At 38.4% G+C, this 22,122-nt stretch overlaps 1 protein-coding gene and 1 long non-coding RNA gene across 2 annotated transcripts in view; both read left to right on the forward strand.

The window, feature by feature from the left end:
* Nucleotides 1–22,122, forward strand: part of LOC138371377 (uncharacterized) — a 613,305-nt gene that overhangs the window by 44,817 nt on the left and 546,366 nt on the right. The gene's annotated exons all lie outside the window — the stretch shown is intronic.
* Nucleotides 20,551–22,122, forward strand: part of LOC138371252 (uncharacterized) — a 5,039-nt gene continuing 3,467 nt past the window's right edge. The window contains exons 1-2 of the long non-coding RNA XR_011230364.1: nucleotides 20,551–20,631; nucleotides 21,780–21,886. This is a non-coding gene — a long non-coding RNA (uncharacterized lncRNA). The remainder of the gene's footprint in view (nucleotides 20,632–21,779; nucleotides 21,887–22,122) is intronic.

Below are 22,122 nucleotides of genomic sequence, written 5' to 3' on the forward strand. Positions count from 1 at the left end.
TATGAATCTGGCAATAATATTAGCCTGATTCTGATATTTGTATTATCTTATATCTGGTATTTTATAAACCAAAACTTTGCATATATATGAGTGACTCCAGAATTTGTATTATAATGCGGAGTATTTCATCGAAGGCTTAATTACTAATATTTATTTCATTTGTTTACAGATGCCTTAATCTGACAATTTATTAATATAAAAGAATGTCTGCTTTTAAATTAGTGATTTAAAAAATTTGATGTAATGTCCTTAGTTTGAATATTGTTTAATTGATAAGTATATTTATGATCATTATTGGCCTGTATTATGAGGTGTAGGAGTAACCTATATGGTTTTGATTGGTCGTTTAATTTCTTGTCTTGATGGATGTGAATGATGTTTAATTATTATTTATTTAGGCTCTATTATTAGTTCAGATTATTTATAGATAGAATAATGTGCAATAGATGGCTCTTAAAACCTGTTAATTATTATATTATTATTACTTGACAATTGTCTCAACATTCCAATTTACTGTCCTCTTACTATAAGTGTTGTTTTAATTAGCACATAAATGATCTTCACGTAATATGGTTTATTTACCCCCATGACAATGCATAACAATGTACCCCCCATGACAATGTATTTGTAAAGTTATAATTCCCGGTTATTAAGGTAATTAGAGAAATAAACCCTGAATATATGAACGTTAAAAGCATTTTGGCATGTACAAAATATTCTTGTTTTGCAAGAACACTGGCTTACATCTTATGAATTTCAAAACCACTTCAAATTTATTGATAGTTCTTTTTCCACTGCCAGTATTGACATGTCTATTGACTGGTCAGGTCCTGGAAGACCCTATGGTGCTGCTGCTATCCTGGGCATAACAATATGCAATGTAAAGTTGAGGTTGTCAATATTGTATCAGGGCTCACTCCTGCTATACTTGTGTCCTATAGTTATCTGGAGATGATTTCGGGGCTTATCATCCCCCACGGCCCGGTCCTCGACCAGGCCTCCTTTTTGTTACACAATCCCAAGGAAGCAGCCTGTAGCAGCTGTCTATCTCTCAGGTACATATTTACTGCTAGGTGAACAGACTCATCAGGGTGAAAGAAACTGCCCATTTGTTTTCGTCTCCACCAAGGATCGAACCCAGAACCTCAGGACTAAGAATCCGATGTGCTGTCCACTCAGATGTCAGGCCCCTTTGCTCAGGGGCCTGAAAGGTGCTCAGCAGTATTTGATTGTGTGTGTGTGTATATGCATGGTTTCCACAAGCAATATCAACTGTGCAGATGAGTATGGAAATATATGATCAGAAATATATCAATTGACTAATTTGTTTCATAATACTGAACTCATGGGGTGGTAGGTGATTTTTAACACTGATTTTACCTGCTAAGATGTATACTTAAATTTGTTTAATGCATTCATGGATGCTGAAAATTTACATAATCCAGCTATTAATGATTTATTTACTATTACTATAGCTTTATGTCATGAGATAGGAATGGAAGGTCTCATATTGATCATTTTCTTATTGATGATATAACTGGTCTCACCTTTAAGTATAAGGCTGTCAGTGATGACAACCTGTCCTGGTATCATCCTGCCATGGCCACCTCCAATATACCTCACTCACAAGTTGCTGCTGCCAATGAAAACATAAACCTCCCTAGAACACACCTAAACGTAGGAAGGCCACTCTTGCTGACCTGGATAAGTTTAAATGCCTGCTTAACGAATACTCAAATCACAAGTGATGCAATTGCTTGCAATATTATTCAGTGCAATTTGCGTCAGAACAATCTCAAGGACTTTTTCACATCAGTCGTTTCAGTGCTAGATAGGGCGGGGGAAGACAGTATTTATCTTATAACCAATAAAAGAAGTAGTATGCCTGGTTGGAATAATCATGTTAGGGGAAATTCAAAATAGATCTACCTTTTGGCATAACCTACAGAAAGATGCAGGGTGCCCCAGACCTCTTGGCATGACCTACGGAAATACGCAGGGTGTCCCAGACCTTTTGGCCTAACCCACAAAAAGATGCAGGTTACTGCAGACGTTTTGGCATGACCTACGGAAAGAGGCAGCAGGGCCCTAAACCTTTTGGCATAATCTGCGGAAAGAAGCAGGGGGCCCCAGAGATGGTTGGTGGCCCCAGCTCAGGTGTGGCTCCAGGGCTCAATATCATCAAGAAAGAGGATTAAGAAAGAGAAAGATAATATTGTGAGATCAAAAGTAGCCGATAATCTTTCAAGGAAAAAGTTTTGTGATTTTTTGGGTGAAATTAGAGAAAAAGGATCATGCAGAGGAGTAACAAAAGTTATAGATGATGTCTCTGGGGCACATTAATATATGAAATGGTTTAAAAGAAAAATCTTTAACATTGTAGAACACTGCGAGGTGCAGGATAGATGAGACTGAAACTGACCTAATTACAGCTGTATGTGAAACCTGCCTGGACCCTGCCCCCCCCCCCCTAATGTTAAACACCTGCACACAGTAACCCCTGTAATGCTTGAGAAAACTTAGAAAGCTAAACAATAGGAATTATGCTATTTTACATAATTATGATATACTACAGTATATAATATATACTATTATAGTATATATAATGTATAATAATATATAATTATTATGATATATTATTGCATTTTATTTATTATTTTTGTATGCAAGGGTTCTTACATTCTTGTACAGCCAATAGCACGCATAGCGTTTTGGGTGAATGTCTATGTGTCTTACAGGTTTTCTCTCCCATGGGACATCACCACCATGTGTCTTACAGGTACGCTCACCCATGGTACATCACCACCATGTGTCTTACAGGCACACTCTCCCATGGTACATCACCACCATGTGTCTTACAGGCACACTCTCCCATGGTACATCACCACCATGTGTCTTACAGGCACACTCACCCATGGTACATCACCACCATGTGTCTTACAGGTACATTCACCCATGGTACATCACCACTATGTGTCTTACAGGCACACTCTCCCATGGTACATCACCACCATGTGTCTTACAGGTACACTCACCCATGGTACATCACCACAATGTGTCTTACAGGCCCACTCACCCATGGTACATCACCACCATGTGTCTTACAGGCACACTCTCCCATGGTACATCACCACCATGTGTCTTACAGGTACACTCTCCCATGGTACATCACCACCATGTGTCTTACAGGCACACTCTCCCATGGTACATCACCACCATGTGTCTTACAGGCACACTCTCCCATGGTACATCACCACCATGTGTCTTACAGGCACACACTCCCATGGTACATCACCACCAGGAATCTTACAGGCACACTCTCCCATGGTACATCACCACCATGTGTCTTACAGGCACACTCTCCCATGGTACATCACCACCATGTGTCTTACAGGTACACTCTTCCATGGTACATCACCACCATGTGTCTTTCAGGCACTCTCTCCCAGGGTACATCACCACCATGTAACTTACAGGCACACACTCCCATGGTACATCACCACCAGGAATCTTACAGGCACACTTTCCCATGGTACATCACCACCAGGAATCTTACAGGCACACTTTCCCATGGTACATCACCACCATGTGTCTTACAGGCACACTCTCCCATGGTACATCACCACCATGTGTCTTACAGGCACACTCTCCCATGGTACATCACCACCATGTGTCATACAGGCACACTCTCCCATGGTACATCACCGCCATGTGTCTTACAGGCACACTCTCCCATGGTACATCACCACCATGTGTCTTACAAGCACACTCTCCCATGGTACATCACCACCATGTGTCTTACAGGCACACTCTCCCATGGTACATCACCACCATGTGTCTTACAGGCACACTCTCCCATGGTACATCACCACCATGTTTCGTACTGTATCCCTCATTACCTTAATTACAAACTAATTAGCACTAATTGTGACTATTCAAATCCTTTCCCTAATTACAGGTAACATTCGTTCCATCCTGTTGAAAGAAGCTGAGGTGTAGTCACCAAATATGAGCAGGCGGGAACAGAATAGCTGGCAGTACAATTTCTTCAGTGATTCAGATAACTTCAGTTCAGACGCTTTGGAGTTACCACACCTCTTCAACTTCAAGAATGTAGTACTCGGCGTGAATAGTTCTAATCGACTCTAAGACGCAACAGCTTCAACACAGGGCAGACAGCAGCCTAGGACCGCATGGACCTACCACGCTGTCGGTCCCCATCGAGTTTAGACACTCACGATTCCCCATGGACCCGCCACGCTCTCCACCATAGAGCTCCGTGACTCCAGCCTCACACAGCTCTCTGCTCCAAGCTCCGTCTCAACGTCTACGACACTGCCAACATCCGACTACTGTAATCAAGACTACTAAATAAATATGAAATTCACTAAACACTGTGTATCTAATCTTCCCAACAACGTTACATAACCGTACGTTATAGTATAATTAGCAACCTGGTTGATACCTGGTTGATGGGGTTCTGGGAGTTCTTCTACTCCCCAAGCCCGGCCCGAGGCCAGGCTTGACTTGTGAGAGTTTGGTCCACCAGGCTGTTGCTTCGAGCGGCCCGCAGGCCCACATACCCACCACAGCCCGGTTGGTCCAGCACTCCTTGGAGGAATAAATCTAGTTTCCTCTTGAAAATGTCCACGGTTGTTCCGGCAATATTTCTTATGCTTGCTGGGAGGACGTTGAACAACCGCGGACCTCTGATGTTTATACAGTGTTCTCTGATTGTGCCTATGGCACCTCTGTTCTTCACTGGTTCTATTCTACATTTTCTTCCATATCGTTCACTCCAGTACGTTGTTATTTTACTGTGTAGATTTGGTACTTGGCCCTCCAGTATCTTCCAGATGTATATTATTTGATATCTCTCTCGTCTTCTTTCTAGCGAGTACATTTGGAGGGCTTTGAGACGATCCCAATAATTTAGGTGCTTTATTGCGTCTATGCGTGCCGTATATGTTCTCTGTATTCCCTCTATTTCAGCAATCTGTCCTGCTCTGAAGGGAGAAGTGAGTACTGAGCAGTACTCAAGACGGGACAACACAGGTGACTTGAAGAGTACAACCATTGTGATGGGATCCCTGGATTTGAAAGTTCTCGTAATCCATCCTATCATTTTTCTGGCTGTCGCAATATTTGCTTGGTTATGCTCCTCAAACGTTAGGTCGTCAGACATTATTATTCCCAAATCCTTTACATGCTGTTTTCCTACTATGGGTACATTTGATTGTGTTTTGTACTCTGTATTATGTTTAAGGTCCTCATTTTTACCGTACCTGAGTTCCTGGAATTTATCACTGTTAAATATCATGTTATTTTCTGATGCCCAGTCGAAAACTTTATTAACATCAGCTTGAAGTTTTTCAATGTCCTCAGCCGAGGTAATTTTCATACTGATTTTTGTGTCATCTGCAAAAGATGATACGAAGATATGATACATATCTGATATGAGAATAAGGAAAAGCAGCGGTGCAAGGACTGTACCCTGAGGTACAGAGCTTTTCACTGCACTTGGACTAGATTTTGTATGGTTGACTGTTACTCGCTGAGTCCTGTTTGACAGAAAACTGAGTATCCAGCGTCCTACTTTACCGGTTATTCCCATTGACTTCATCTTGTGTGCTATCACGCCATGGTCACATTTATCGAAAGCCTTTGCGAAGTCCGTGTATATCACATCAGCATTCTGTTTTTCTTCTAATGCCTCAGTGACTTTGTCGTAGTGCTCAAGTAGCTGTGAGAGGCACAATCTTCCCGCTCGAAATCCATGTTGGCCTGGGTTGTGAAGGTCATTGGTCTCCATGAAATTGGTGACCTGATTCCTAATCACTCTCTCAAATACTTTTATGATGTGCGATGTTAGTTAAACTGGTCTATAATTTTTTGCCAATGCTTTGCTCCCTCCCTTGTGTAGAGGGGCTATGTCTGCTACTCTAAGTGCATCTGGTATCTCCCCCATGTCCAAGCTCTTCCTCCACACTATACTGAGTGCCTGTGCTACCGGCACTTTGCATTTCTTTATAAATATTGAATTCAATGAGTCTGGACCTGGGGCCGAGTGCATGGGCATGTTTTCAATTTCTTTTTCAAAATTTAGTGCGCTCGTGTTTATATCAGTTATATTTACAGGGGTTTAAATATCCCGCATAAAGAAATTGTCTGGATCTTCCACCTTCATGATGTTTATTGGAGTGCTAAACATGTCCTCATACTGCTTTTTTAGGATTTCACTAATTTCTTTGTCATCCTTGTATGAACCTTCACTTGTACTAATAGGTCCAATACTGGCAGTGGTTTTTGCTTTTGATTTCGCATATGAGAAGAAATATTTTGGATTTTCCTTTATTTCCTGAATTGCTTTCTGTTCTAACTGCCTTTCTTCAGTTTCATATGAGTGTTTCAATTTCTGCTCGATTTCTTCAATCTCCCTATTTAAATTATTCCTTCTTTGACGGGAAATTCGTGTCTGAATAAGCAGTTGCGTTATTTTTTTCCTGCGTTTATAGTGTCGTCTGCGTTCTCTTTCTACATTAGATCTCTTTCTGGCTTTCCTCAAAGGAACATGTTTCAGACAGACTTGATATGCTTCTGAAGTCAGTTTTTCTATTCCTTCTGTAGGACTTGTATTACTTAAAACAGTTTCCCATGGAATGTTTGTAAGTTCCCTGTTTATTATCTCCCAGTCTATCCTTTTATTATTAAAATTGAATTTACTGAATAGCCCCTCTTGCTTTATCAACGTTTTAGGTCTATTCTGAGTATTGATGGTCGTTTGCACTTCAATGAGTTTGTGATCTGAGTATGTGGTATCTGATATCGTAATGTCTCTGATAATGTCTTCATTGTTCGTAAAGACCAGATCTAGAATATTTTCATTTCTGGTTGGCTCCGATATCTGCTGATTGAGTGAAAATTTGTCACAGAATCTAAGTAGTTCTCTCATCTGTGGTTGGTTAGGTCCTGATAGATTTCCTGGTATAATATTATTGTTTGCTATTTTCCACCTGAGACTAGGCAAGTTGAAGTCACCTAGGAAGATATATCAGGTATCGGGTTCTCCAAATTATCAAGGCTATTCTCTATATTGCTTATCTGTTCTGTGAATTCCTCAGCCGTTGCATCTGGCGGTTTGTATATTAGAATAATCAAAAAATTTATTTTCTCTATTTTTAATCCCAGTACCTCTACCACCTCACTTGTAACGTTTAGGAGCTCCGAGCATACAAGGTCTTCCCTAATATACAGACCCACTCCTCCATGTGACCTAATTTTCCTATCACACCTGTATAGGTTATATCCTGGAATCCAGATCTCACTGTCTAACAATTTCCCAGCATGGGTTTCTGTGAAAGCTCCAAATACTGCATTTGACTCCGTGAGGAGGCCATTTATGAACTGTACTTTGTTGTTTGTTCTTGTTTTCAGTCCTTGTAAGTTGGCAAAGATGAATGAGGTTACTCTATTAGTGATAGTTTGAATGGGAGACTTTTTCGGCAAGCCCATTATTCGTGGACATAATGAGTTTGTTCTGACCAGTACTGATTGTTGTAGGGCAGTTGTCTGTCGTAGTTGTAGTTCCCTTTCGGTGGGTAATTGTATCTGTAATTCTGGAATGCAAGTGGATCTGGCATCCAGTTCCATACACTCTCCATGCTGCTCCCTTTGAATTCTCTGCCGGTCTGATATAAAAAATTTATAGAGTTTCCTCCAAATTCATTATCCTGCTTGCCACTCTTTATGTAGCGTTCCGTGCCTTTCACGTGAAAGTGTGGGCAGCTGAGGTCATAGCATTTTCTGCCCTCCAGTGAGGTTTGGCACATGTCAGGATGGAAGAACCTACATATTGATCCAAATCGACACTCACCTTTCCTAAGCATATTTAAACATTTTTTGGGATGTTGGTAACTGCATTCTAATCCTTTCTTATTACCAGCATATCTATGTCTGCATAGGCCCTTTGCATAAAATTTGCATAAGTCTGTCCTTCTGTTCTGAATTGCTCTATCGGGAACCGTCGTAGTGTCTGTACTTATCGAGCTGTCAGTGCTGTCTGGTACACTTTCTAATTTACTGTCATCTACATCCTGGCCTACTGAGTCAGAGTTTACAACTTCCTGAGTTTCAGCCTCAGTTTCATCCCTGACTATAGCCTCCGCCCCTTGTATATTAGAATTAATTCTATGGACCCGTCAACAACACCTGTCGGCCCTGCCCTCCCTCCTCTTTTATCAGCTGATCCTTGAGCTCTCGGCTACCAACAAATGATGTAGCGTCACCCGAAGGCAGCTAAGTACACAGTGACCCAAATGTGATTGAAAAAACCAACAAGACCAACCCGTAATTCTCTCATTTCGACCTCACTAGTGTTGCTCCCTGGAGCTAGGAAGCTGTACCCGACGTTCACTGCTGCCTATCAACGAGTCTTCCCTATTTGTTCCTGCCTACATTTATCCTGCTATCATGCAAAGTAAGACCAGTAAGACCCTTAGGAAAGATAGCACACCTAACAAGAATAACCCTACTAGCCAGGCTAACAACATGATTAGTTCAGCTATCTCCCCCTCGGTGGCCGCCGTGGGGGGTACCGACTCTCCCCCCCCCCCCGTCAACAATAACAAACAATCTCAGCTGGGCGCAGCGCCGTCTCTGACACGGGCCATGCAACAATTAGGTAGCCATATGGACCAACTTAAACGAGCTACTGCCCCTTGTTCTGACTTCAAGCGCCTTGTTGATAACCCTTGGCTCAAGTTATTAACTCAAGTACATGAAGATCAAATGACAGTAATCAAAGAGCAGTCGGCCTTAATAATGAACCTGCAAGGCTCATTATTATCTTTGCAGAATGAAGTTGTAGACTTACACAAGAACAATCAAGATCTATCTACCAAAGTCGTCAACCTCGAACAAGAATTAAGCATTCTCAAGAACACAGTTACAAACGTTAATCCAGATGCAACCACTAAAAAACAGGAAGAAATATTGCAACAGTTTGAGAACCATCTGAACAACCTACAACAACAACACACTGTTACCCAAGACGAGACAGACCAACATAAACTACTTGAGTCTGTAATTATCTCTTCACGTGATTTTCCCCAATAAACTGATGGTGAAGACTGTGCTGCCATCGTGATCAAGGTATTGCAGGATAAGTTGAGTTATTCGATCCAAAAAAATGACATCAAAGCAGCTTATAGAGTGGGTACCAAATCATCTGGTACTAATAATAGGCGAATTCGTTTAAAATTAGATAGCTGCTCCCACAAGACTGATCTTATCTCATCTGCAGTTGCTAGTAAATCCTCTGTTTATGTGAATGAATGTCTGACCAGGTGCAGGCAAAATCTCTTTTTTAAACTGCGTGGCTTCTGCAAAAATTCCCCTACAATTAAACACTGTTTTGTGCGAGATGGTAAAATTATAGCTAGGAGGACTGACACTGGAAAAACCTATTCAATAACCACAGAAGCTCACCTTAATTCTTTCCTCAGTGACTGTGGGATAACTGCTGTATAGCCTGAATTCAAATTATAATCTCATTTAACTACCTTTGTTTACTTTAGCTCTGCCTCTCCTTTCAAAAGGTTTTAACTTTAGTTATAAAAAAAAAAAAAGAATAATATTGTCATCTTTATTATTGTCTTTTTTTCTTTTTACTCCCATGTTCCATAGTACACTGGCTTTGCCTGTGTCCTCTAGTATTAACTTCATTATCCAGTGTTCCTGAGTGTATCACTATTTAAACTACCTCAGTTTGTTTTAGTGTAACTTTAGTATTCAACTATAGTGTACTTATCATAGTATAGTAAGCTTTTCATCTTAGAGATTTCATAATTGTTTTTTTTACTTTTTTGGTCATCTATTGTTATTAATTATTCTAGTTAATTTTTTACATTCCTAGTTCCCATTAAGTTTTTTTTCTTTTTACTTAAAATTACCATTAAGTTTATTTTACTTTAGAATTTTTAATCTACTTTTTTCTTTGTTTTCTATTTTGTAATTTGCCATTCTTGCCTTGTTTTCCTGCAAACAGCCTTTTTATGCAGACAAGTATAGACCCAGAACTAAACCTCTTATCCACTATCTATGACAATCATCACTTCAATGATCAAAATTGCAGATATTTTACAGCACATGATGTAAACAATGTATTAACAGATAATCACAATATCTCTGTAATCAACTTGAACGTTAGATCCCTAGGTAAACACTTCGATGATGTCAGTGCCTTGATTGAAACTATTGACAACAAATTCTCTTTTATTATACTTACTGAAACGTGGTTGAAAGAGGATAATACTCAACTCTTTAACATGCCTAACTACTCGGCAATTCACAACTGTCGTCAAATGCAGAGAGGTGGTGGTACTGCTCTTTACTACCACCAAGAACTAACATGCTTAAAAATAATTAGAACTAGAGACTGCTGTGGGGAGTATATCTTCGCCAGTTTCAGAGTCAAGGGTGCCGAGTCTGTCCTGTCTGTGGGTGCAGTCTATAGAATTCCTAACACTGATGTGTCCGAATTCAATTCAAACCTTAGAAATCTAATACTAGATAACAGATTGAACAAAAACCATCTAATTATCGCAGGGGACTTTAATATTGACCTCTGCCAGCCTGAACACCCTACTGCTGTTAGCTTCCTCAACTGTATGAATTCCTGCTTCTTCATACCCTTAATCACTAGACCAACTAGAATCACTGATAGAACTGCTACGACTCTAGATCACATCTGGACCAACATAACCTCTCCGCTTACTTCAGGTATAATCACCGATAGCACTACAGACCATTACCCCACATTTCTCTTAACTAACATTAGCAAACCACCTCTAGAGACAAGGGAGTTAAGCTTTAGGCTGCACAATGAAACTGCTATAAACAATTTTATAACTGCTGCTGATAATGTCAACTGGGAGTCCGAGTTAGGTAACATAGGGGACATCAACCTAGCAGTGCAATCTTTTCTACAAACAACTCTTAGCCTTTATAACACCCACTGTCCTATGCTTACAAAACAAGTCACAAGCAAAAGACTTAACAATCCTTGTCTTACAAAGGGAATACTTAAATCCATTAACAAAAAACATGACCTTGAGAAGAAGTATAGGCTAGGAACAGTCTCCAAAGAATTCTCAAAGAATTACTCGTTATTGCTATCTAAAATAATTAGACGAGCCAAAACTAAATACTATGATGATAAATTTACCCAAATAAAGAGCAACATTAAAAAAACTTGGAGCACAATTTCACAAATATTGGGATCAAAGAAGATTTTAAATAACAAACCAACACTCCTTTCCAATAATGTTGGTCAGCTTTCAGCCTCTGATTCTGCTATTGAGTTCAATAGGTTCTTCTCTTCCATTGGGTCATCCCTTGCAAATGATATTCCATCTTCCTGTACTGATGTTAAGGACTATCTTACAGGTAACTATCCACAGTCTCTGTACCTAAAGCCTACTAGTTCCACTGATGTCAATGAAATAATCCTTTCCCTTAAAACCAAGTCTAGTGCCCTCGAGGAGATACCAACTTTAATTTACAAAAAAGCCTCCAGATCTCTAGCCCCTGCTATTGCATTGCTCTTCAACAAGTCACTTGAACTCCAAACCTTTCCTGACATTCTAAAAAAAAGCAAGAGTAACCCCTGTCCACAAATGTGGTGATCTCACAGATGTTAACAACTACAGACCTATATCAATCCTGCCTAACTTGTCAAAAATATTCGAAAAACTAATCTACAAGCAGCTTTACTCTTTTCTAGCCAAACACAATATACTTAGCTCTTGTCAATATGGCTTCAGACCCAAAAAAAGCACTAACGATGCACTTATTAGTATGATTAACTTAATTCACGCAGCTCTTGATAAAAAGGAGTTTCCTGTTGGGTTATTTGTGGACCTGCGTAAGGCTTTTGACACTGTCAACCATCAAAACCTTCTTCTTAAATTACTAAATTATTAAATTATTAAATTACCTCTGACTCATTATGGAGTCAGACGACACTCCCTGCAATACCTCAAATCTTATCTTACTGACAGGCTCCAGTCCCAGCAAACACAGAACGTTTGTGGACGTTTTTAAATGGTTCCACAAAGGTAATACTGTAACTTTTGACATAAATACGTATATCTGATGTTCTTAAAACCAAAGGATATATCTAAAAACATATATTCTTGAGACACAGTTTTTTAAGATTTATGTAAAAATTTAAAAATAATAGTGAATGCTATGGTATTATAATGTTTTCATGCTTTATATTTAAGAATAAATAATTTTCAGTCAACATTTAGTTTTTTTTTGTTTACTTTCTGTAAAGCTATCCAATTTACGTTCTTATAACATAAATATAACATTTATATGACGTCAGTATAACGTTATTTACACGACATCATTACGTTATTATGATGTTATATTAACGTATAATTCCTGTGTGAAAACCAGAATATATATTGAACTTTATGTTTTAAACCTTGTAAAGTTATCATAAAACTTGGAATAAGACGGTAAGCATGCTTTACTTATGAAAATATACAAACAAATCAACAAAAACATTTTAACATAAAAAACATAAACATAACATAAATTAATTGCATGCATGGGAGTTAACTGGAACTCTGTAATATTGCATACATGAACCTTAAGGTACAAACCCAGTGTATTTACTCATGCAGTTCTTTCCTAAATCTAAATTTTTCCAATTTTTACACTTTGTTTCGAGTTCTGTCTTGTGTTGCTACTTTTAATACCCCATTAATGTCCCCTTTGTTATGTCCATTCATCCCATTGTGCACCTCTACCATATGTCACTCCTAATTCTTTGCTTTTCTAGAGAATGTAATATAAGCTTTGACAATCTTTCTTCATATGACAGGTTAACAGGTAGAACAAAGATTACCATTTATATATGGATAACTATTATAAGTCGGTTTGAATGAGTGAATTGCTGCTTGAAGATAGGTATATACACCTGCGGTACTATCAGATTGCATCGTGGTGAGCCTAAAACCCTTCAGATCCAAGCAAAGGGTAAAATGCCAGCAGATACAATTGCGAACACATTGATACCAAAATGAAAGACATATGACGAGAATTGAGGTAACCAAAGTGAAAAGAGTGTTCACATTACATTGCACTAGAGTGCTCCCGGGTTACTTTCTCTCACTTTCTCTGTTTTGTGCGGATGGTACACCTTGCTTTTGGAGTTTATATGCATTTAAACCTGTAGATAATTCTATTGCTAACACATTGATACCAAAATGAAAGACCTAGGATGACAATTGGGGTGACCAAAATGAAAAGAGTGTATACATTTTATCGCTCTTGTGCGCTCCCTGGTAACACACTCTCGCTTACTCTGTTTGTTGCAGATGGTAAGCCGGGCTTTTGGAGTTTATATGCCTTTAGTCCTGTAGAGAATTCTATTGCGAACACATTGATGCCAAATTGAAAAAACTAGGATGAGAATTGAGGTAACAAAGTTGAAAAGGGTATACACTTTTCAGTATTATCACGCTCTCTAATGTAATGAGAGTTGCCTGAGGGTGGCTCAGCTTTCTTTTTCTGGTACCCTTGGCCTACATTCATCTTGTCGGCGGGTGGAGCGCGCTGCTGTCTTTGACATTATATGCACATAGTTCTGTTGGGAATTCTATTGCGAACGCATTGATACCAAAATGAAAGACATAGGACGAGAATTAAGGTGACAAAGTTGAAAAGAGTATACACTTTTCAGTATTTCCGCGCACTACCAGGGAATGTCCAAACAAAAATGGAGAGAGTGGAGGGGTAACTTGCCCAAAACGCGAAAGTGTTTGGGGAGATTAACTTTCGTTCAATACTATTATGCAAAAGGAGCCACACATCTATGGTTCATCCAATAAAATCAGCAGACTTCTAGATGTTACTACTGCTCGGCTTAGACTCGGTTACAAGTATTTCTGGGAATTCTCATTATCTGCCGATGTAGACCTGACCAAATGTTAACTGTCAACAAAATTATTTGCACACCCCTTCGTCACTATGTGATAGTGAATTCAGAGACAATTCTATAACCAATGTACCAACGATGTGTCAATATTTCATTCAAAATGATCTGGTACCAGAAATTTTAGCCAAATATCCCCAGTTTGCTAACTGTAAGTAGTAACTAAGTGATTGTAACCTATCCACCGCTGCCCACTGGATGGGGAGCGGTGTGCAGGACAAACATATCAATTGTGACACTAGCTCTCCACATATGTCAGTTGCTTAATTTAGAAACTGTACTTGTGATCGATCTCGAACCTATTGTTGATGTGACGACTTATACTGAATTTTGTAACTAGCTCATCAAGATTGTAACTTGCTTAGCTAAATGAATTGTTGGGTTCAGTCCCTGAGCCCATTATGTGCCTCTGCAACCCTTTCCACTACCGCCCACAAGATGGGTATGGGGTGCATAATAAATGAACTAAACTAACTTTAAGGCATCCTGAAAGAAAGCTTGGAGGGCTTGAAAAATTGCAGAACGAAGCCTTGAGGATAATCCTTGGGTGCCTTCGTACCACAAAGATACTTAATATGAGAAAGGAACTTAATATTCCGAGCGTTGTTTATCGTGTTACTGAAAATAACTGTCAAATTGGTATAAAAATGCTTAGGCTAACTCATCCTAATCCTTGCACAGAAGCCCTCCAGAATTTCTTTATTGAATGTAAACATTGTTTCAAATAGATAAATAAAATTGGAACTGAACTCAGAAAGTATCAGATTTATAATTTGTACCAAGAGAGACAACAATAGCACTTTCCTGCACTGTAGGAAATTACACCTTTTTCAATTTTAATCCCTCCCTTTCCATCAAAGGAGCAAATTAGAGATCAGTCCCAGCTTTGTTTTGAGGCAAAGCTCAACGTCTTAAGCCATATTGATGCTCTGTCCACAGAGCATTCTCTCTCTCAAATCATATACACTGAAGGTTCCTAGAGCGCCCAACGGGTGCAGCTGGAAGTGCAGTTGTCCTGGCAATAGGATATGACTATGACTTATATTTTGAGTGGGGAGTCCGAATAAACAACTGGGCCTCTACCCTTCAGACTGAACTATTTGCCTTGCTCCTTGCACTGAAATGTGTACAAGTATCCAAACTTGATACATTAATTGTAAGTGACTCTTTATCATCCTTAATTGCTCTCAACTCTTTAAGACATAACTGTAACATGCTTGTGTCTGAAGCTAGGCACAAATACAATAACAACTTGAGGAACCTTATCATAAACAATAAATCTCAACAAAAATCACATAGTTCTCAGAGGTGATTTCAATATTGACCTAGGGCTACAAAATAACCCTTAAGTAGACTATTTCCTCAACAGCATGAATTCCTGTATGCTCATCCCCGCAATCACCAGGCCCACCCGAGTCACTCAAACATCTGCGACTACCCCAGCAAACACAGAACGTTTGTGGACGTTTTTAAATGGTTCCACAAAGGTAATACTGTAACTTTTGACATAAATACGTATATCTGACATTCTTAAAACCAAAGGATATAACTAAAAACATATATTCTTATGACACAGTTTTTTAAGATTTATGTAAAAATTTAAAAATAATAGTAAATGCTATGGTATTATAATGTTTTCATGCTTTATATTTAAGAATAAATAATTTTCAGTCAACATTTAGTTTTTTTTGTTTACTTTCTGTAAAGCTATCCAATTTACGTTCTTATAACATAAATATAACATTTATATGACGTCAGTATAACGTTATTTACACGACATCATTACGTTATTATGATGTTATATTAACGTATAATTCCTGTGTGAAAACCAGAATATATATTGAACTTTATGTTTTAAACATTGTAAAGTTATCATAAAACTTGGATTAGACGGTAAGCATGCTTTACTTATGAAAATATACAAACAAATCAACAAAAACATTTTAACATAAAAAACATAAACATAACATAAATTAATTGCATGCATGGGAGTTAACTGGAACTCTGTAATATTGCATACATGAACCTTAAGGTACAAACCCAGTGTATTTACTCATACAGTTCTTTCCTAAATCTAAATTTTTCCAATTTTTACACTTTGTTTCGAGTTCTGTCTTGTGTTGCTACTTTTAATACCCCATTAATGTCCCCTTTGTTATGTCCATTCATCCCATTGTGCACCTCTACCATATATCACTCCTAATTCTTTGCTTTTCTAGAGAATGTAATATAAGCTTTGACAATCTTTCTTCATATGACAGGTTAACAGGTAGAACAAAGATTACCATTTATATATGGATAACCATTATAAGTCGGTTTGAATGAGTGAATTGCTGCTTGAAGATAGGTATATACACGTGTGGTACTATCAGATTGCATCGTGGTGAGCCTAAAACCCTTCAGATCCAAGCAAAGGGTAAAATGCCAGCAGATACAATTGCGAACACATTGATACCAAAATGAAAGACATATGACGAGAATTGAGGTAACCAAAGTGAAAAGTGTGTTCACATTACATTGCACTAGAGTGCTCCCAGGTTACTTTCTCTCACTTTCTCTGTTTTGTGTGGATGGTCCGCCGTGCTTTCATCACGTCAGCGGGTGGAGCACGCTGCTGTTTTTGACATTTCATGCATAAATTCCGGTTGGAAATTCTATTGCGAACACATTGATACCAAAATGAAAGACCTAGGATGACAATTGAGGTGACCAGAATGAAAAGAGTGTATACATTTTATCGCTCTTGTGCGCTCCCTGGTAACACGCTCTCGCTTTCTCTGTTTGTTGCGGATGGTAAGCCGGGCTTTTGGAGTTTATATGCCTTTAGTCCTGTAGAGAATTCTATTGCGAACACATTGATGCTAAATTGAAAAACCTAGGATGAGAATTGAGGTAACAAAGTTGAAAAGGGTATACACTTTTCAGTATTATCACGCTCAGCTTTCTTTTTCTGGTACCCTTGGCCTACATTCATCTTGTCGGCGGGTGGAGCGCGCTGCTGTCTTTGACATTATATGCACATAGTTCTGTTGGGAATTCTATTGCGAACGCATTGATACCAAAATGAAAGACATAGAACGAGAATTAAGGTGACAAAGTTGAAAAGAGTATACACTTTTCAGTATTTCCGCACACTACCAGGGAATGTCCAAAAAAAAATGGAGAGAGTGGAGGGGTAACTTGCTCAAAACGCGAAATTGTTTGGGGAGATTAACTTTCGTTCAATACTATTATGCAAGAGGAGCGACACATCTATGGTTCATCCAATAAAATCAGCAGACTTCTAGATGTTACTACTGCTCGGCTTAGACTCGGTTACAAGTATTTCTGGGAATTCTCATTATCTGCCGATGTAGACCTGACCAAATGTTAACTGTCAACAAAATTATTCGCACACCCTCCGTCACTATGTGATAGTGAATTCAGAGACAATTTTATAACCAATGTACCAACGATGTGTCAATATTTCATTCAAAATTATCTGGTACCAGAAATTTTAGCCAAATATCCCCAGTTTGCTAACTGTAAGTAGTAACAAAGTGATTGTAACCTATCCACCGCTGCCCACTGGATGGGGGGCGGTGTGCAGGACAAACATATCAATTGTGACACTAGCTCTCCACATATGTCAGTTGCTTAATTTAGAAACTGTACTTGTGATCGATCTCGAACCCATTGTTGATGTGACGACTTATACTGAATTTTGTAACTAGCTCATCAAGATTGTAACTTGCTTAGCTAAATGAATTGTGGGGTTCAGTCCCTGAGCCCATTATGTGCCTCTGCAACCCTTTCCACTACCGCCCACAAGATGGGTATGGGATGCATAATAAATGAACTAAACTAACTTTAAGGCATCCTGAAAGAAAGCTTGGAGGGTTTGAAAAATTGCAGAACGAAGCCGTGAGGATAATCCTTGGGTGCCCTCGTACCACAAAGATACTTAATATGAGAAAGGAACTTAATATTCCGAGCGTTGTTTATCGTGTTACTGAAAATAACTGTCAAATTGGTATAAAAATGCTTAGGCTAGCTCATCCTAACCCTTGCACAGAAGCCCTCCAGAATTTCTTTATTGAATGTTGAAAACAACCCTCAAGTTGACTATTTCCGTAACAGCATGCACTCCTGTATGCTAATCCCCACAATCACCAAGCCCACCCGAGTCACTCAAACATCTGCCACTACCCGCTGGATCACCTTTGGACTAATATAACAGCTCCCCTTACATCTGGGGTAATTTATGACAGAACAACTGACCACTATCCTACTTTCCTCATAGCAAACATTGACACATCACCACCAGAAACCAAAAAACTTTCATTCAGGCTACATAGTGAATCAGCTTTAGGCAATCTCTCTAATGCACTTCACAATATTAACTGGGAATCTGAATTTAATAATTCACAGGATATAAACTCATCAACTAACCTCTTTCTCTACAAAACTCTAAGCCTCTACAACACTCACTGTCCCCTCCTTACCAAACAAGTAACTGATAAAAGAAAAAATAACCCGTGGCTCACAAGTGGCATAATTAAATCAATCAACAAAAAACATGAATACGAAAAGAAATTTAGGAGTGGCCTAATTCCAATGGAAGTAGTTAAAAGGTACTCGTCAGTGCTTACCAGTATCATAAGAAAAGCAAAACTTTCATATTATGAGACTAGATTCAAAGAAGCAAAAGGCAACATGAAAAGCACATGGAATACCATCTCTAACATCCTGGGAACTAAACAACACTCCCACAACCAGATAACACTCTCTAAGGATGGCCTTACACTGTCATCTGACTTAGAAATGGCGAATGAATTTAATAGCTTCTTTTCATCGATTGGTGCTAACCTTGCAAGTAAAATCCCACAGACTCAGACACATATCAACACATATCTCTCAGGCAGCTATCCAAACTCTCTTCTCCTCTCACCAGTCAGCCCGTCAGATGTTGTGTCCATCATACATTCACTAAAAACCAAAGCTGGGAACATCAGTGAAATCCCATCCATTGTATACAAGAGCGCCTCCCATATGCCCTTGCACCACCTATAGCTCTGCTGTTCAACAAATCCCTTGAGTGTCATACATTCCCTGATATCCTTAAAAACGCAAGAGTAACGCCAGTTCATAAAGGAGCTAGTGGATTATGTTGCATCTCTGCTTGCCTTGATGACTGAAAGAAAGCTTAAAGGGCTTGAAAACTTGCAGAACGAAGCCTTGAAGATAATCCTTGGATGTCCCTAGTACCACAAAGATACTTAACATGAGGAAGGAACTTAATATTAACTTAATAATAGAATATGAGTGCATATTCTACTGCATTACTATTTGTAATGATCCTCATATTGTGCTTCAGTAATCCAATGTATAACCCTGAGATGTTTTCCTAATTGTACTTAGGATTCCTTGTTCATTATTGTGTATTGTTCTGATCTGCTTTTGTGTCAAATTCTTGCATCGTACCTGTAAACAATTTTTTGACAATTTTACTGTAATTATCCTACTTAAAATCATCTGTACTTGTAAAGTAAAGCTGTAATGTACCTGTTAAACACTTTTTATCAATTTTACATTTAATTATTTCTCTAAAACTCTGTTTAAGAATTTGCTCAAAGATTAGTTTAAGGACTTGCCCGAAACTCTATATATGCAAGCTAGTGGTTTTACAAGATTATAATTCTAACTTAAGCTCTATGTTGTGTCTTAACCCCCCAATGTACGTTCTTGTATATATATAAATAAATAAAATAAATAAATAACGAGGGATCGAGGCATTAATGCGCAGTACGTGCTTCCCTCATCTGTGACGTCACAGCGCCATCTGACGACAGCATAAACACAGGCGGCCATTTTATGTTCCACCAAGATTAAAAAAAAAAAAATAATTTTGCCCCGAGGGGCGAGTTTATTGGGCAGCGCCCAATGTGTTCGCAATAGAATGTTCTACAAGAACATGTATAAAATAAGTGACACAGAGATTATTGATGTGTGTATTTGTGTGGGTGATTATAAATATGCATGTGTATGTATATATGTATACGTATATATATATATATATATATATGTACATGTATGTATGAGAGTGTGTACATGTATATATAACATTAATAATTTTGTAACTAGCGTCAAAAATTGTTATTTGCTTAGCTAAACAAACTAGAGAGTTCAGTTCCTGAACCCATTATGTGCCTCTGTAATCCTTTACACCACCGCCCACGGGATGGGTATGGGGTGCATAATAAAGAAAGATATTGAAATAATAAGGGTATGAAATGTATCAACATAAAACATTAATGTTAATGGCCATCAGGTAAAATCAGGTTATTATTTGTAAAGAATTTAAATGAGTTAAACTAAATACGAACTTAATATGTTTTGCTAACGCAAAAATATATTCCCGAGGTATTGTAATTGCAAATAAATATTTAATACAATTATTTGTATCATTTTTTTTATTTTAGATTTCCGTATTGCTTGATAATATATAATAGCGTTTAGATAATGCTAGCGCTGGACATTCTTTAGGCTCGTTGCATGTTGTGGTAGTCGCCGCCATTTTAAAACCGTGTCGAGAGGGACGGCTGCTGGCTTATCCACAAAATCCTGCTGCATCTTCAATAGTTAAGGTAACTGTTTTCTTTTATTTGCTCTTAGACATGTGTAGTATATATATAAGCTTGTGGTGGTAGGCTGGATGGTGTGTTGATGGCCCTGGAGGCGTGTTGATGGCCTGGAGGCGTGTTGATGGCCCTGGCTGGATGGTGTGTTGATGGTGGTGTTGTGTTGATGGCCCTGGAGGTGTGTTGATGGTGGTGTTGTGTTGATGGCCCTGGAGGTGTGTTGATGGTGGTGTTGTGTTGATGGCCCTGGAGGTGTGTTGATGGTGGTGTTGTGTTGATGGCCCTGGAGGTGTGTTGATGGTGGTGTTGTGTTGATGGCCCTGGAGGTGTGTTGATGGTGGTGTTGTGTTGATGGCCCTGGAGGTGTGTTGATGGTGGTGTTGTGTTGATGGCCCTGGAGGTGTGTTGATGGTGGTGTTGTGTTGATGGCCCTGGAGGTGTGTTGATGGTGGTGTTGTGTTGATGGCCCTGGAGGCGTGTTGATGGCCCTGGAGGTGTGTTGGTGGCCCTAGCTGGAGGTGTGTTGATGGCCCTATATATTATATTAGGAATATCAGAGGTCCCAGGACAATTATTGTGCATGTGTAGTATGTATATTTATGTAGTATATTTGGCATATTTAATGGCATTTAGTTAAGGCCACTTAGTGGCATGTCTCTGCACCGTTTCCAGTTTGTTGATATGCTTTCTAAGATATGGGCACCATACAACTGCTGCATACTCCAACTTTGGTGTAACAAAAATTGTGAACAATTTCAAAATTTTCAAAATTTCAATTTCAAAATTTCAAAAAATGCATTTTTATATCATTAGTATTGAATAATAATAATGCAAATAATTGACTTATAAATGATGTACAATTAATTGGTAGGTGATATTATATTATTAATATTTTTTCATTCTTGCAAAGCCTTAACAAAGCCATTAACATGTTAATATAAACTTGATCACCTTCCACTTATTTTCTCATGTGCTACCTACATGTACAAAACCTTATTCCTAAATGCATATTTTGTTCTGAAACTTGTCCTTTATATGTTGTGTATCACCATCTCTGGAGAGTTTTATCTGATTGATGTATAAATTACTTTTAATTTTACAGAATATTATTGTTATACTGAATTTATTATTATATAAATAACTTAATTTTACAGAATCATCTATCAACGCACATCCACAAGTTGAGGAGGAGGATGTGACCTTCCAGATTTCTCAAGTACTGAAACATAGACCAAACAGGCCTGGTGGATCTAGGTACAAGGTAAAATAATTTAAATTTTTTTTTTTTTTTCCTAATTGTCCGATATATATATATATATATATATATATATATATATATATATATATATATATATATATATATATATATATATATATGTCGTACCTAGTAGCCAGAACGCACTTCTCAGCCTACTATGCAAGGCCAAATTTGCCTAATAAGCCAAGTTTTCCTGAATTAATATATTTTCTATAATTTTTTTCTTATGAAATGATAAA

The sequence above is a fragment of the Procambarus clarkii genome, chromosome 35 (assembly GCF_040958095.1).
Source record: "Procambarus clarkii isolate CNS0578487 chromosome 35, FALCON_Pclarkii_2.0, whole genome shotgun sequence".
In the NCBI taxonomy this organism is placed as follows: Eukaryota; Metazoa; Arthropoda; class Malacostraca; order Decapoda; family Cambaridae; genus Procambarus; species Procambarus clarkii.